We start from the raw sequence: 15,647 nt of genomic DNA on the forward strand, positions 1-15,647 counted from the left end.
GCATCTCAATCCCCTCCTGGCCTCGTTGCTAGCAAGCGTTGTTACTTAAGGAGCATTTGGATGCTTAGCAAGAAGAGCTTATAGCATAGCCGGGCAAGGTTAGGCGTTTGGAACTATTAAAGTATGTTAGCTTTTGTGGGCCAGCTAGCTTGGGTGGGCTAGAAAAACCTTGCTAGCCCAGGAGAGCCAGATCGGCTCGCTTCCGATGGCAAACTTCGGGTAGTAGTAACATAAACTAGTAAGATATGCATGTTACTAGTCCTAGTTACTCACCACTATGACCAGCCTAAGCAATGTAACCAAATGCTCCTTACTCTGCCTTGTTATCTCCCCCGGAAACCCAATGCATGGAGGACAACTACGCGTTGATCAGTCAATAAATCAAAGTCGGCTTGCATGCGAGTTAATATGTGGCCCTGCATGGTAGCTAAAACGGCATCTCTTAGTTGTTTGGATTAATTGTTGCGTTTATAGACAAAAATCAGGGCTTTGATTGGAGGAATGATCGGTCAAGTTTCTCCTGCTCCTCCAATCTGCTTGCACCTTGGTCCCACTGCACCTTCTAACTTGACTTATTACACCTAGACGGAGGGAGTAGTACGAGATACGGTGGCACACTGACTTAGGTCGAATAAAAGTGCCCAAAATTGTGTGCATGTTATAATAAGGATTCACTTAAAATAGTATGTGAGCGAACAGAGGGATCAATTGGACAGTGTTCTCGAGCAGTAGCGAGATGTGTGAGGTAAGATACACCGCTGGCGCTTTTAATTTTATTAATTTGTTTGTTTCACCCTCTGACTACTGGGACCCAACTTACTACATGGAGAGAGGTATGGTGACTAAGGCCGCATTATTTCTGCACCACTTTGGATAGTCTTACCACCAAAGCCACATGACATGATTATGATTTAAATCCCAATGACTCCCACACACAAAAAAACACGGCATTCTTGTCACATGAATGCAGGAATGTATAAAAGGTTATTTTCCTCTCGTTGAACATAACGAGAGGGTTGTGTAGCTGGTTAGCCTATTCACTCATCAAACTTGAGGTCTCAGGTTCGATAACTACACTTGAGCATAATTTGTGCCAGGAGGATTCTTTGACTGGTCAAAATGGATGGATACGGAGCTATATGATCTCCCTCTCTCTCTAGTATATATATACACGCTGGAGCGTCAGCGCTTGTAGTTGCTCTCTTCACACTCTCTCACCCTCTCCAGATCTAAACAAGACTTTGTTAGCCTCTCTCTCTCTCCCCTCACTGCTGTTGGGATCTACGGTAGGGTGCGTCGACTGCAAATTAAAAATTCCTACACGCAGAACATCTAGGAACATGCTATGGGAGATGGGTCACAGATTGTTACCACTAGACGCGCAGTGCCGTGCAGCAGAAGAAGAGTTGGGGCAGCGCGTCCGCGTGGATCATCTCCTCCTCGTCCGATCTCCCTCAAACAGCCGGTCGTCCGATCCCATGTACAAGTTCGCCGAAGCGGCGCAAGTGGACCGCCTCTAATGGTATCCGCGCGTGCAGGAGGAACACCGTGCGGCGGACTGCTAGGTCCGATCACATAGTCGGCGGCGAGTGGAGGTGGCTATTCACAACACATGCAAACCCTAGTGACAACACCGAAGAGATCAACTCATGAGTGTGCCGCACCTCCACTTTATATAGGCGTCCGTCGCGGGCTCAACACTTGGGCCTCGCACAGACCCTAAAGCCCACAAGTCTACTCGACCACAATCCGAATACAGTTCAGATCACATCCGACCAGTGTCCTCGGATCCGACCTCATAGGTTCCTTCCCTTAAGCGCGCGACCCCTTAGGTTCAAGTAGGCTTGGTCACAGTTTGGATCACCTCCGGACTGCACAGTTGGTAGCAGCCTCTAGCAAGGCATGTCGAACACCAAGTAGACTATGAAGCTGGTTAGGCGAACCTGTACAACATGTCACACTTATTTTCCCTTTGCCTCACGATATATGTTGTCGGGCTCAAGGAGAGATTGTCATCCTTGTTCTAGCCCGACCTCTCTATCGTTGCAGTGATGCCGACCACTATCCGGATTATCTCATAATCCTTGTCGCATGGCCATGCTTATCCTGGTCGGATCACACGAGGGGCCCAGAGTATATCTCTCCTGATCGGAGGGGCAAATCCCATCTTGCTCGACAATGTCTCATAGCATGGGACTGGACAAACCCTAAACCTACCTTTGTTACTACCCAGTCACGGAGTAGCATTTGGTCGGCCCAAAGCAAGTCTGTCACCATCTCGAGTACATGCGTCAGCTCAGGTCTTAGGACATAGAACATATATTGTACTAGAGACTCACAGATGACATTTCGCTGCGTCTCATAGTTGGGTCTGTCCGGCTCGGACCTTATCTTTACTCGGATCAAATTACGTCGAATTCGACCAAACCTTTCCAAGTCCATATTATTCGGTTAGCATCCAATGCTCCATGGCTAGTGAGACCAAGCGATCGACCGTGTCATATGCCAGTCTAGGCGGCTGCGTGTCCACACAGCCCTTTTGACTAGGGACCTTTTAGGACAATCATCATACAATGCATAACCCCACAAACAAGTCACGTACTTGCTGATACACATCATTGATAATGTCCAAGGACTATCTTTATTCATAAACACATAGGAAATATCATCATACATGATTGCCTCTAGGGATATCTCCAACAGTCTCCCACTTGAACTAGAGTCAATCAAATAGACATCGAATGCCCATAGCTCTAACGTACCCCTCGTGCTTGGGTTGTGGAAGTTGCTTAGTAAATGGATCTGCAACATTTGCATCCGTGTGAATTTTGCATAAATCTACATCACCATTCTTTACGATCTTTCGTATCAGGTGATATTTCCGATCTAAGTGTCTGACCTTGTGGTGAGTCCTCGGCTCCTTGGCTTGTGCGATGGCACCAAAATTATCACAATAAAGGTCCAAAGATTTTACCGAGGCTGGGAAAATACCAAGATCATCCAGAAAATGCCGGATGCAAACACCTTCCTTTGCATCTTCACAAGCCGCAATGTATTCGGCTTCTGTGGTAGAATCAGCCACCTTATCTTGCTTGGAACTCATCCAACTCACTGCTCCTCCGTTCGTGACATACACGAATCCAGACTGTGTTCGACAATCATCTCTATCGGTTTGGAAACTAGTATCGGCATAACCCCTTATGACGAGTTCTTCCTCACCTCCATAAACTAGGAACATCTCTTTAGTCCTTTTCAGGTACTTCAAAATAGTCTTTACCACTGCCCAGTGACTCTCACCTGGGTTGGCATGGTATCTACTTGTTAGGCTTATTGCAAAAGCAACATCAGGCCTTGTACATATCATGGCATACATGATGGATCCGATTGCGAAGGTATACAGAATCCTACTCATCCTCCTTCGCTCATCAGATGTCGAAGGACCCTTTCTTCGCCTTATACCATGTGCGAGTGGCAAGAACCCTTTCTTCGCCTCACTCACGTTGAACCGCTTTAACAATTTATCTATGTACGTGCTCTAGCTTAAATCGAGCAGCCTCCTCGATCTATCTCTATAGATCTTAATGCCTAAAATATAGACTGCCTCACCAAGGTCCTTCATCGAAAACTTGCCATCCAATGATTCTTTGACCGAGTTCAACATCAAAACATCATTTCCGATCAGTAGTATGTCATCCACATACAAGATCAAAAACACTATCGAGCTCCCACTTAACTTCTTGTATAAACAAGTGTCCGCTTCACTTTTGATGAAACTGAGACCAGTGACGACCTCATCAAAACGAATATTCCAGCTCCGAGATGCTTGCCTCAACCCATAAATGGATCTCTTAAGCTTGCATACTTTACTAGTGCTAGTCGGATCGACAAAACTCTCGGGCTGTATCATATACACGTCCTCGGTTAAATTTCCATGAAGGAAAGCCGTCTTGAATTCCATCTGCCATATCTCGTAATCGAAATATGCAGCTATAGCTAGTACGATCCTCACTGACTTCAGCATCACTACCGGCGAGTAAGTCTCATCGTAGTCAATTCCTTGAACTTGTCCATAACCCTTAGCAACAAGACGAGCTTTGTGGATCTGAACATTTCCATCCACATCGGTTTTCTTCTTAAAGACCCTTGCAACCAATGGCCATTACGCAAGGCGGTGGATCAACCAAGTCCCAGACTTGATTCTCATCCATGGACTTTAACTCGGATCTCATGACCTCCAACCATGCCTCGGAATCTGGGATCACCATCGCTTCCGCATACGTGGTCGGCTCATCACTTTCTAGCAACAATACATCACACACTCTGCGCAATCTTTCCGACCTTCGTGGTTCCGGTGCCGCTTCCACTACGGGTTTCCCTGACTTACTCCGGTATGATCTCATCACCAGCCGAGCCGTCCCCGAGTGGTCCTCGAATTTCTTCGAGTCGGACAGTCCTCCCACTGGCCTCCCGACTGAGAAACTCTTTCTCAAGGAAAACCCCATTACGAGCAACAAACACTTTGTTCTCTTCCCGGTTGTAGAAGCTATATCCCGAGGTTTCCCTCGGATATCCCACGAATATGCATTTATCCGACTTAGGTGTAAGCTTGTCTGACATGAGTCGCTTGACCAATGCTTCACAACCCCAAATCTTGAGAAAAGACAAACTAGGACTCTTCTCGATCCACATCTCATGTGGTGTCTTGTCTACGGATTTTGATGGTACCCTGTTAAGTGTGCAAGCTGCAGTTTCTAGAGCGTACCCCCAGAATGACAAGGGTAAATCCAATTTGCTCAGCATAGACCGGACCATGTCCAACAAGGTCCTATTCCGACACGCTGTTTCACTGTGGCGTACCCGGAGGTGTGAGCTGAGGTACTATACCTCGACTTTTTAGATGATCATCAAACTCCTGGCTCATGTACTCACCTCCACGATCAGATCGCAGAAGCTTTATAGTCTTGCCGAGCTGATTCTCAACCTCATTATGAAACTCTTTGAACTTTTCAAAAAAATTCGACTTGTGCCTCATCAAATAAATATATCCATATCTACTCAAGTCATCGGTAAAAGTCACGAAGCACTGATAGCCACCTTTGGCAGTTGTGCTCATTAGACCACATACATCACTATGTATAAGTTCCAACAGCTCGGACACCCTCTCGCAACTCTTTGCGAAAGGATACTTAGTCATCTTGCTGAGCAAGCATGATTCACATGTCTCGAACGACTCAAAGTCGGACGAAGTTAGGAGCCCATCATCATGGAGCTTCTTCATGCGTTTTAGACTAATGTATCCAAGCCGGCAATGCCAGAAGTATGTCGGATTTATCTCATTAGGCTTATGCCTCTTGACATTCATATTATAGACATGTTCCGTTTCCAGATTCAATATAAATAGCCCATCAACAATGGGTGCATAGCCGTGGAACATACCATTCAAAAATATCGAACAACCATTGTTCTTTAAATTGAATTCATAACCTTGACTCATCAAACATGAGGCAGAAATAATCTTCCGACAAAGTGTAGGAATGTAATAACAATTATTCAATTCCATAATGAATCCGGAAGGAAGCTAGAGCTGCATCGTGCCGACCTGCAATGCAGCAACTCTTGATTTGTTGCCGACCCTGATGTCAATCTCCCCTTATGCCACACGCCTAGTTCTTACCAGCCCCTGCATCGAGTTGCAAATATGAACAACCGATCCGGTATCAAATACCCAAGAGCTACTAGGTATGTCAGCAAGGTAAATGTCTATAACATATGCAATAAGTGTACCTTTGCATGAAGAAGCATTTCTGGCCTTCTCGCCATGTCCTGCAAGCCACTTGCTACAGTTCCTCTTCCAGTGACCAGTTTCCTTGCAATGATAGAAAATGGTCTTCGAGTCCGGTCCAGGCTTCGGCGCAGCGGAGGAGGTTACCGTCTCCGTGCCCTTATGCCTTAGCCTTTTTCTTGGACCAACTCTTCTTGAACTTAGCCGATTTCTGCACCATCAACACTTGATGCGTGGGTTTCTTAATATCCTGCTCTGCCACTTTGAGCAGCCCATGCAATTCAGTGAGCTTCTTATCCATGCCATGGATATGATAGTTCGAGATGAACGTCCCATAGCTGGGCGGAAGAGAACCCAAAACTGCATCTGTAGCAAGCTCATCCAAGAGCGGGAAGCCCAACCGATCCAAAGCTTGCACATATCCGATCATCTTGATCACATGTGGGCTCAGTGGATCACCTTCCTTCAGCTTGCAATCCATCAAGGATCGCTAGACATTGAACCTTTTGGTCCTAGCCTGTGTCTGAAACATGCTCTTGAGACTCTTGATCATATCGTAAGCCTCAACATTTTTGAAATGCTGTTGCAAATCGGGCTCCATACAAGCCAGCATCAGACAACTGATCTCCATTGATTCATAAATGAGTTTATGGTAGGCATTCTTAGTTGTGGCATTAGCATTATCGGCAGGTTCCTCTGGAAGTGGATCCTCTAGAACATGTTCCTTTTTATCATTCTTGAGAACAATTCTCAGATTTCTATACCAGGTGGTAAAGTTTGTTCCATTCAGTTTATCCTTTTCCAGAATTGATTTCAATGCAAAGTTGGGTTGAGCAAGTGGTGCCATTGATCTACAACAGAAAATATGCAATCACTAAGCAATGTGTTCATGTAGAGTAATTCTAGCCTAAACAGAAATACTCCCACTGAAGTCAGCATCCCTCCACAAACTCTCAGTGATTCGGGATCCGACTAGCACATGCAACTAGTGAGCTTTAGCATCACTGCTAGCTAACATACCTATCCGATAAGCAACTCCTTGATAATCGCATCTCTATATGACTCCTGTCGGTCGGGAAGGTATCCTATACCCCGGCTCCCAACCTTCTTTGCCACAAGGCCCAAAACCGTTTTGATAGCCTTGTCAAGTTAAGCTGATGCAGTGCATGTCCGTGTCCGACACAAACCCTTCAGTTCAAGGACACCCAACAACACCCCAATTTTATGAGCCCATTACTAGACGTACTTGACGTGTGAAGGTGCAACATCGGGGATGGCAATTCGCTTGATATTCATGAGGGATCATTCTACCATTGTAACATGCATAGAAATAAAGAAGCATAACAATCACATATAAACATATATTGTGAAATAGTATGGCTCCTTCATGGACGTTACTCCAGGTCAGCTCCGACTCCGATAACCATCTAGGAACTCCATCTTGTTTGTCACGCCGGGACGCCAAGCCACCAACCTGATCTCTATTATCCAACTACTACAACCAGTAATGAACTTTACATAGAGTCACAAGTCGACACGCAGGTCATTATACATTATAATGATAGCACTTTGGCTCCTGCCGGCTGACAAACATGACACGCAGGCCATGTATAATTTACACACATGCATCACATACACATGAGCCATACTATTCACCTCAAACCTGCAAAACAGAGTTACTCGCATTCTATCGGTTTGAGTGATCGTGTACGAAATACAAGGCGCTACCGACGGCGGATACCAACCGGAAGGGGTAGGTTTTGTCACAACCTCATCGACTCCGATCATCATAAAACATTGCCTCATTGATCCCCATGTGCAGTTGATCTCATCAACCATGCACACAGCCGATCTCATCAACGACAACAGATCTCATCTGCCGCCTCCACATATCTAATATGCATACGGTCTGAACCCAAATCATATAGCAGAGGCTGTGATACCACTGTTGGGATCTATGGTAGGGTGCGTCGACTGAAAATTAAAAATTCCTACACGTAGAACATCCAGGAACATGCTATGGGAGATGGATCACAGATTTCTACCACTAGACGCGCAGTGCCGTGCAAATAATAAGAATTGGGGCAGCGCGTCCGCATGGATCGTCTCCTCCTTGTCCGATCTCCCTCGAACAGTCGATCGTCTGATCCCACGTACAAGTTCGCCGGAGTGGCACAAGTGCACCGCCTCTAACGGTATCCGCGCGTGCAAGAGGAACACCGTGCGGCGGAGTGCTAGGTCCGATCACACAGTCGGCGGCGAGTGGAGGTGGCCATTCGCAACACATGCAAACCCTAGTGACAGCATCGAAGCGATCAACTCATGAGTGTGCCGCACCTCCACTTTATGTAGGCGTCTGTCGCAGGATCAACACTTGGGCCTCGCACGGACCCTAAAGCCCACAAGTCTACTTGGCCACAATCCGAATACAGTTCGGATCACATCCGACCAGTGTCCTCGGATCCGACCTTGTAGGTTCCTTCCCTTAAGCGTGCAACCCCTTAGGTTCAAGTCGGCTTGGTCGTAGTTCGGATCAGCTCTGGACTACACAATTGGTAGCGGCCTCTAGCAAGGCATGCCGAACACCAAGGAGACTTTGAAGCTGGTTAGGTGAACCTGTACAACGTGTCACACTTCTGTTCCCTTTGCCTCATGATATATGTTGTCAGGCTCAAGGCGAGATTGTCATCCTTGTGCTAGCCCGACCTCTCTCTCGTTCCAGTGATGCCGACCACTATCTGGATTATCTCATAATCCTTGTCGCATGGCCATGCTTATACTGGTCGGATCACACTAGGGGCCCAAAGTATATTCTTCTGATCGGAGGAGCAAATCCCATCTTGCTCAACCATGTCTCGTAACATGGGACTGGACAAACCTGAAACCTACCTTTGTAACTACCCAGTCACGGAGTAGAGTTTGGTCGGCCCAAAGCAAGTCTGTCACCATTCTGAGTACATGCGTCAGCTCAGATCTTAGGACATAGAACGTATGTTGTACTAGAGACTCATAGATGACATATCGCTGCGTCTCATAGTTGGGCATGTCCGACTCGGACCTTATCTTGACTCGGATATGATTACGTCGAATCCGACCAAACCATTACAAGTCCATATTATCCGGTTAGCATCCAATGCTCCATGGCTAGTAAGACCAAGCCATCGACCATGTGATATGCTAGTCTAGTCGGCTGCGCGTCCACACATCCCTTTCGACTAGGGACCTTTTAGGACAGTCATCATACAATGCATAGTCCCACAAACAAGTCACGTACTTGCTGATACACATCATTAATAATGTCCAAGGACTATCTTTATTCATAAACACATAGGAAATATCATCATACATGATTGCCTCTAGGGCATATCTCCAACAACTACTGGTCAAAGAGCCAGCAGGATCCGTCCGCCGGGAAGGGAAGGAGGCTTAACGCTATCACCGTCGGCAATGAAGGGAATCCACTACCAGCGCAGCGGTGCGGGAGGGCCTTCGACCCCTTCTTCTTTGCCGCCATACATAGCGTGGACCAAACGGCCTCCGGTCGCCCACCGAACCACACCCCAAGAACCTTAAGGTATAATTTACTTATTCCACATGCATTGCTCTAGCTGCATGTGGGCTTTTTCCACTTCTGCACTCGAATCTAGGTGTTGGATCAAATAGGAAAGTAGTGGGGAAAGTTGTAAGTAGTGGGGAAAGTTGTAAGTAGTGGGGAAAGCTGTATCGCATGAATCTAAGACATGGTTCAAAGAGGAAAGGAATGGGGAAAGTAGTGGGGAAAGTTGTATATCATAAATCTAGGACGTGGTTCAAAGAGGAAAGGAAGGGGGGAAAAGTACTAGTACAGATTGACTATCCAGCACCTACGTTGGTCGAAAAGGGAAAACAATGACAAACACAGTACGCACATCTGTAACAAACTGATCTTTTGTTTTGGGGGACAAGGCTGTAGAGTTTGAGCAGGACTAGATTTGCTACGCTCACATAGGGAAAGGTGTCTAAAGATAACAAAACTGGGACCAACACAAGTATGCTCCTTGGTTGTTTGTTCTTTGTTGCAGCAGACTGTGCATCACCCCAGTACATCGGTAGATGCACATGGTGCTGGTGCGTCCACTATCCCGTGCAACTCTTTAGCTGTTGTTAATCTAAGGCCCTGTTTGGTTAAAAACTCCCTAGTACCTATCTGCTTGGTTCCAGGGACTAAACATGGACTAGAGGTTATTAAATGACATGCTAAAAGACCATGTTACCCCTAGTAATGAACTAATAGAGACAAGGTATGATGCGTGGCCGGGGCAACTGTTGGAAAAAGTCCCAAGAAGACTCTCCCTCTGGGTCTTCTTTCTTTAGTCCCAAATGCCCACTTTTAGTCCCTAAAAGTCCCTCCTGTTTGGTTTAGATGGGACTGACATGGAGTTTTTTTATTCCCTACACCAAAATGTCCCTGTAAACAAACACCCTCTAATAATGCCGCTGGTAAATTGATGCAATGCCACAGTTAAAAGCAAATTACATGTTTAACGAATTTTATTGTTAATATAATCTCTCTGTTAATGTTAATCAATGCCACCATTTGAGAAATGCTACTGTCTTGCTTTCTTTCCCATTTTGATAAGGTAGATGCTTCCTTTTGTTGGCTTATGTGTCATCCAGCATTATTGACCACTAGTTGTTTCCTTTGCACCTCTGTGTAAACAGGGTTATCTACTTCACCTCATTGCCATTGTGACCTTTTGTTGCACTGCACAAAACACTTTTGTTTTAAGAGTGTTTTGTGCAGTTCAACCAAAATGTCAGATCGACAATGTTGCTTGATTGCTTGATCTTACTGGAACTGCACAAGAGGAGATCTTACTTCCTATCCGTGTTGGCAAATTTGGTTCAGATCTTCTTCTTGTGAGTTGTTTGAATTGCGCATCATGAGAGGTCATTACTAGCCTTCTTTCACATGATTCTACAGTCATATGTTGTGCTACTTGTACGGTAATGTTGCTTGATTTTAGTGAACTGCACAAATGGAGACAAGACTTCCAATCTGTATGTGCACCGTAATATCCTATTGAGGTAAGATAAGGATATTTCACAACTGTTGGCCTATATTTTGCCACTTTCATCAGAAAATTAATGTCATTGTTTAGTGCTATACTTGTGCTCCCTAATTGACATGCCAAATCTTACATTGAAGGCAAAGCTTGTCTGTTATTGAACCAAGTGATGAAGGGGAAGAACAAGCAGAAGAAAAACAAAAATCAACTCACGGTGCTGTAATGAAGCACTGGAACTGTGATGACACAAGTAATGATATAGTTTTCCATCTTAATTTATTGCTATGGCTGGAACGAGCAATTGTTTTGCCACTGATTTGACGCCACTCTTAATGTAACACGTAATTATCTCTACTGTGCAAATAGGGATCTTCTTTGAAGATACCATATATTTTAGTGGAACTGCACAAGAAGATGTTGGAAACATTAAACTAATCGAGGAGTATATAGTAAGCATGGCCACCATAGTAGATAGCAACAGATGGTTCCGGAGAAGTGCTACATTTGTATGCCCTACACAATAAGCCTCCTGACAAAGGTTGGTACTCGCCCACCGATTTCATCCATATGATTGAGCTTTGTCATCTCTATTGGTGTTATGCTACTGTTTAGATACTGTCATGAAAAAGTGGTATTGTCATTGAGAAGTGCTTCGTCTGTGCTGTTTTAAATATTTCATTTCCTTTTTTTCGAGCAAACAGGGATGCTAGCATTTAGTTGTCCTCTTGTCTTTGCACAACATGATCATCCTCCTCTAAAGAAGAATATGGAGTACGTGAAGTGACTAGTTCCGATTATGCCAGGATGAAGAAGACCTGTCTATCTTCTCATCAGAAGGGGCAATTGAAGGATGGTTACATTACACCCCACAAGACCAAACCAACTTCAACTCAGAAGGACTGACAAATCTCCATTTTCTTGTTGTGATGCGTGAGTACAATATTGTTCTAGGATTCTTTCCGGTGAGTTCCATTTTTTCTAAAAGTGTGCTCTACATGGACCATGTAGGTGCCTGTTTAAACTGTCAATTCATAGTACAGTTTGCTTTATACTAATCACTTTTTTGTATTTGTGCAAATAGGGGTGCTCAGCTTGATTTCAATGGGAACTGCACAAAATGTTCATGAATACATTGAATCATTCATTTCCACCACAAGAAAGGAGGTGCCGATAAGTTCAACGCATTGCAACATATAAGGGCGAAATCATACAAGCTACGCAAATTTGGTTGATTTTGGTGGAACTGCACAAAAAGAATAGTTGGTTTATTTAGCACGAGGTGCCATGTGAATGTCCGAACTGATGGCAAACCCTGTCCATTCCACAATCGTAGGCATTTGATATTTTGGAATGGGACAACCTTGTCAAATTTTGCTCATTGATTTTAGCAAGAAGACATGCGTTTGATATTTTCGAATCGGACGCCCTTTGCTGTCAGCAGCGTTGATCAATTTTTTCTTTTTTCTTTAGTTGTGAAGTAAATATTGGCTCTGACATGTGAATCGTTGAGATGCATAATCATCGATTGTTTTAAATGTTCTCTATGAATTGCCAGACCTGTGTGTTTGATTGCAATGTACAGGAACGCTAAAAAGCTGCTCAAACTCTTTGTACTCCTTCTGTTCCTTTTTTTGACTATGTACTGCAAGGCAACAATCTCACATCTCTTTATTCATCAAAGAAAAAAAGTTCTCTGTACAAAAAAAGGAAGGAAAGAAAAGAGAGTAATTACAATACTTACAAAGAGAACTAGGGGATGGAGGCTATCCAAGCTAACATGCTATCCCTATATTTACATTTGATTCTGTGTGCTAAAAGAGAGAGGTCATGCACAAAGTTCCTCCTCCAAGATCTAAAGCTAGGATCCTCATTTATGAAGATATTCCCATTCCTCTGTGTCCAAACATTCCAAGTTGCTATGAAGACTACCTCGGAGAAGAAAGGTTTATTGAGCTCTTTCTTAGAAGCTGAGTCCATCAGGAAGGTAGACTGATTAGGTTGGGCCAGCCAAGAAATTCCAAGATAATTCTAAACTCTCTGGCTAAAGTTGCATGAGAAAAAGAGATGAGTCATGTCTTCATGCATGGAAGACTGACAAAGAACACAAGTATCATCCTGAATGTGCCAATGTCTCCTCTGCATCATGTCTCTAGTATTAAGACGATCCATCAACAGAAGCCACCCAAACACTTTAATCTTGAGGGCACATGAGCATCCATTTGAAAATTGGATCAATCCCCAAATGAGAGAAGGAGAAATCATAATACAGCTTGGACTGATACTCCCCAGATTTAGAAGGCCATTTCAAAATGTCTTTCTCATTTGGGCTCAAACTAATGGGATCCAGCAAAACTTGAAGTTGGGATAGCTCCAGGAAAGCTTCAGAAGAAAAGGGAAGGTGGTAACCTTCAACCAATGATTGATAACCAAAGAAATCCTTGACTGAGATCATCAATGGCAAAAGAGTGTAGTCTGGGGAAACGATCCTTGAGATCAATCACTCTATTATCAATTTGCCAATGATCAAGCCAGAACACCACTGTGTCACCTGCATGCACCTGTGGAGTGACTAAGAGACAGAACTTGTCATAAAGTTTCAGAATGTCTCGCCACCAAAAAGAGCCACAAAGCTGAGTAACTTGTGGAGGTGATGAATGATAATAAGAATCCCAAATAAGCTCAACCCTAGGGACATCTCGTTTGTTGAAAAATTTGAATAGATGCTTCATCAAAAGAGCTTCATTCTAGATTCCCAAATGGGTAACACCTAGGCCACCATGCTTTTTGGGTCGACAAACCAAATCCCAAGAAGCAAGCGATTGACGAGGGTTATTAGTGTTCCCTCTCTAGAGACACTGTCTCTCAATCCGTTTGATCTGCCTAAGTATACCCTGCGGTAGGGATAAAGAGCACAGGAAATATATGGGCATAGAATAAAGAACTGACTGAAGGAGCTGCATCCTATGACCCTGGTTGAGCAGACAAGAAGAAGTAGATAAAAGTCTCTCAGTTCGATCGACCAAAGGCATGAGATCATAAATAGTTGGCCCAGACGTGGCCATGGGTAAACCGAGGTACGTGAAAGGCATTGAGCCAACCGAGCAGCCTAACAAAGAGGCAATTCTGGCTCCTTCCTCTTCAGACAAGTTCATTGGGATCAGGGAGGATTTACTGAAATTAACACGCAGGCTTGTAGATTCAGCAAACTTCTGCATCATATCTTTGAGAGCAATTAACTGGCTGTCAACAGCCGGCAGCACAATCAATGTGTCATCTGTGTACTGGATAATAGGGAAATCATTGGATCCTATTGGGATTGGCAAGGTGAGGATATTACGTCTGCACATGTCATTTACTACAGATTGTAGAAGATCCACTTCAATAACAACAGCAGAGGCGATAAAGGATCACCATGTCTAACTCCACTCTTACATTTGAAGTGCTGGCCCGGGACACCATTAAGGAGTACCGCAGAAGACATAGAAGAGTGATCCATTGCTACCTCTTGAGCACTGCGTTGGATTTCCCCGAAGAGGAGAGGATGATGCAGTAAAGTAGCGTAAGTATTTCCCTCAGTTTTTGAGAACCAAGGTATCAATCCAGTAGGAGATCACGCACAGGTCCCTCGTACCTGCACAAAACGATATCTACTCGCAACCAACGAGATTAGGGGTTGTCAATCCCTTCACGATCACTTGCGAGGGTGAGATCTGATAGAGATGATAAATCATATTTTTGGTATTTTTGATATAGAGATGCAAAGTGAAAAGAAAAAGGCAAAGTAAAAACAAAGCAAGTAATAAAGTAATGGAGATTGATATGACGAGAATAGACCCGGGGGCCATAGGTTTCACTAGTGGCTTCTCTCAAGAGCATAGATATTCTACAGTGGATGAACAAATTACTGTTGAGCAATTGACAGAATTGACCATAGTTATGAGTTTATCTAGGTATGATCATGTATATAGGCATCACGTCCGAGACAAGTAGATCGAAACGATTCTGCATCTACTACTATTACTCCACTCATCGACCGCTATCGAGCATGCATCAAGAGTATTAAGTTAAAAACAGAGTAACACCTTAAGCAAGATGACATGATGTAGAGGGATAACTTCATGCAATATGATAAAAACCCCATCTTATCCTTGATGGCAACAATACAATACGTGCCTTGCTGCCCCTTCTGTCACTGGGAAAGGACACCGCAAGATTGAACCCAAAGCTAAGCACTTCTCCCATTGCAAGAACTACCAATCTAGTTGGCTAAACCAAAAGGATAATTCGAAGAGACTTGCAAAGATAACTCAATCATACATCAAAGAATTCAGAGAAGATTAAAATATTATTCATAGATAAGCTGGATCATAAACCCACAATTCATCGGTCTCAACAAACACACCGCAAAAAGAAGATTACATCGAATAGATCTCCACGAGAGAGGGGGAGAACATTGTATTGAGATCCAAAAAGAGAGAAGAAGCCATCTAGCTACTAGCTATGGACCTGTAGGTCTGCAGTAAACTACTCACACTTCATCAGAGAGGCTATGGTGTTGATGTAGAAGCCCTCCATGGTGGATGCCCCCTCCGGCGGAGCTCCGAAAACAGCCCCAAGATGGGATCTTGTGGATACAGAAAGTTGCGATGGTGGAATTAGGTTTTTGTCTCCCCCTTTGATCTGTCGGGGGTACGTAGGTATATATAGGAGGAAGGAGTACATCGGTGGAGCAACAGGGGGCCCATGAGGTAGGGGGCGTGCCCAGGGGGAGGGCGCGCCCCTCACCCTTGTGACCGCATCGGTTGTTCCTTGGAGCA

Source organism: Triticum dicoccoides, chromosome 7B (genome assembly GCF_002162155.2).
Source record: "Triticum dicoccoides isolate Atlit2015 ecotype Zavitan chromosome 7B, WEW_v2.0, whole genome shotgun sequence".
NCBI lineage: Eukaryota > Viridiplantae > Streptophyta > Magnoliopsida > Poales > Poaceae > Triticum > Triticum dicoccoides.